General features: G+C 39.4%; 1 protein-coding gene across 1 annotated transcript in view; it reads left to right on the forward strand.

The window, feature by feature from the left end:
• Positions 1–2,733, forward strand: part of prrc2b (proline-rich coiled-coil 2B) — a 48,206-nt gene that overhangs the window by 39,386 nt on the left and 6,087 nt on the right. The gene's annotated exons all lie outside the window — the stretch shown is intronic.

Raw genomic sequence — 2,733 nt, forward strand, 5'->3', positions numbered from 1 at the left:
ATAATATTAAAAATATCTGTATGACATTTATATTCTGCAGTTCTTCCCTGTTGTACCGAATATCTATACTTTGCAAATTATCACATCGAAGCGACTAAAAAAAGGTTGGGAAACACTGGCCTAACTGGATGGTGAAATTGTGATGAAACGATGGGTTTGATGGGACCACAAGCAGTTCTGTCTTAGCAAGGTTGAGTTGAAGGTGATCGACTAAAAAAAGGTTGGGAAACACTGGCCTAACTGGATGGTGAAATTGTGATGAAATGATGGGTTTGATGGGACCACAAGCAGTTCTGTCTTAGCAAGGTTGAGTTGAAGGTGATGGTCCTTCATCCAGCAAGAAATGTCTGTAAGACAAGCTGAGATGTGTGAGCAGCTATCGTTGGATAATCAGGATGGAATGCGAGGTAGAGTTGAGAGTTGTCATCAGCATAGCAGTGATATGAAAAGCCATGTTTCTGAATGACAGAACCTAGTGATGCCATGTAGACAGAGAAGAGAAGTGGTCCAAGAACTGAGCCCTGAGGCACCCCAGTAGTTAGATGTTGTGACTTGGATACCTCATCTCTCCAAGATATCTGGAAGGACCTATCTGAGAGATAAGACTCAAACCACTGGAGTGTGGTTACTGAGATGTCCTTTGCCAATAGGGTTGACAGGAGGATCTGGTGGTTAACCATGTCAAAAGCAGTGGACAGATCCAGCAAGATAAGTATTGAAGATTTGGAATCCGCTCTGGCCAGTCTTAGGGCTTCAACAACTGAGAGCAAGGCAGTCTCGGTTGAATGTCCACTTCTGAAGCCAGATTGGTTGTTGTCGAGGAGGTGGTTCTGTGTGAGAAAGGCAGAGACTTGGTTGAACACAGCTCATTCAAGTGTTTTTGCAATGAAAGGAAGAAGGGAAACCGGTCTGTAGTTCTCTAAAAGAGATGGGATAAGGGTGGGTTTCTTAAGTAGTGGGGTTATACTTATGCTTATGGTCAGTTTCTTTCAGTGTTGGTCTGCTACTCTTTTACACTAATGAAGTCCCATGCCATTGCAAAGACTTGCTCTTAAAACACCAAACAAACCATTTGTATCAATAACTGCTGTATACAGCTTGTTCTACACTGACATGCAATCTACAGAATATAGGCAAAGACAAGAAAATATCACTTTTTTTTTAACTGTATCATATACTAGTGTTGTCATCAAAATTCAGTATAATTTCACTGTTTTCAGTACCATAGCGGAAACGGTTGAAACATTCTTATAATTGAACTATTTAAAATCAAAATCATAAAAAATGTAAATATTAATGTAAATAACGAAGTAAATTATGCAATAGCATAAAACAATTCAATGTAGCTTTCAAATATTTTTTTTAAAGGTGTCATATGATGCTAAAAAGAACATTTATTTGGTGTAATGAAATGTTTATGCGGTTTAAGGTTCAAAAAAGCATTATTTTACACACACTGTACATTATTGTTTCTCCTCTATGCCCCGCCTTTCTGAAACGCTTCGATTTTTACAAAGCTCATCGTTCTGAAAACTGAGGTGTACGCTGATTGGCCAGTTATCCAGTGCGTTGTGATTGGCGGAATACCTCAAGCATGTGACGGAAATGTTACGCCCCTTACCATACTGTGATGCCGTGTCCCGGCCGGAGCAATGAGACAAAAACATTAAAACCCATTTTAAACGCGGTATTTGTTGAATCCAGTGGGGACATAATTACGGATTATAATGACTTAACCTGTCTTTTTATGCATTGCGTCGCATCGTGCTGCGTAAACATAAAACCATGTCTGCATTTGTGATCGGAGAAACGACAAACAACAAGCGCTACTCTACACTGCTCAAAACTCACATTTGAATCATCAGTGGCAAATTCTTTAAATATGAAAACGTACTTACAGTCTTTGAGTCAGAACAGCCTGCATTGTAGTCTACTCTCCCAGGATCAGGAAACAGTCCTTCATAAAATGCGCTGCACACATCTGAATATTTGGGTTGAACTGTTCTGGAACAGTGTTGTAAATACAACTTAACCACTGATTTCTAGTCGTGTCCTCTTTTGGAAGGCCAAAGAAAGTATTTTCGCTTTTGCAACGAAACACACGGCGTCTTCACAACAGGGCGGCAGCAGCAAGAACAATAAAGTTATTATGCAAATCTTCCCACATTGTGACATAAACATTTGTGGGAGCATGTTTGAACGAGGCGTTTTTTTGGAGGGTGTGGATCAGTCTGAACTTTTATAAAGAATATATTTTTGGGTTTGAGACTTTAGTCTTTGCAACTTTAGGGATCTTATCTATTCACGAACAGCTTGTAACACCCCAAAGAGAAAGGAAAACTTGAAATCGCATCATATGACCCCTTTAAAGGTGCACTAAGCTATTTACTTTTTTTGGTTTGTTTTGGATTTTTGTTTGACCTTTTAGCACATACACAGCATTATTTTCGCTTTTGCAACGAAACACACGGCGTCTTCACAACAGGGCGGCAGCAGCAAGAACAATAAAGTTATTATGCAAATCTTCCCACATTGTGACATAAACATTTGTGGGAGCATGTTTGAACGAGGCGTTTTTTTTGGAGGGTGTGGATCAGTCTGAACTTTTATAAAGAATATCTCTTTTGAGGTTTGAGATTTTAGTCTTTGCAACTTTAGGGATCTTATCTATTCACAAACAGCTTGTAACACCCCAAAGAGAAAGGAAAACTTGAAATCGCATCATATGACCCC

The sequence above is a fragment of the Sinocyclocheilus grahami genome, unplaced genomic scaffold (genome assembly GCF_001515645.1).
Source record: "Sinocyclocheilus grahami isolate Dianchi unplaced genomic scaffold, SAMN03320097.WGS_v1.1 scaffold241.1, whole genome shotgun sequence".
NCBI classification, from domain to species: Eukaryota; Metazoa; Chordata; class Actinopteri; order Cypriniformes; family Cyprinidae; genus Sinocyclocheilus; species Sinocyclocheilus grahami.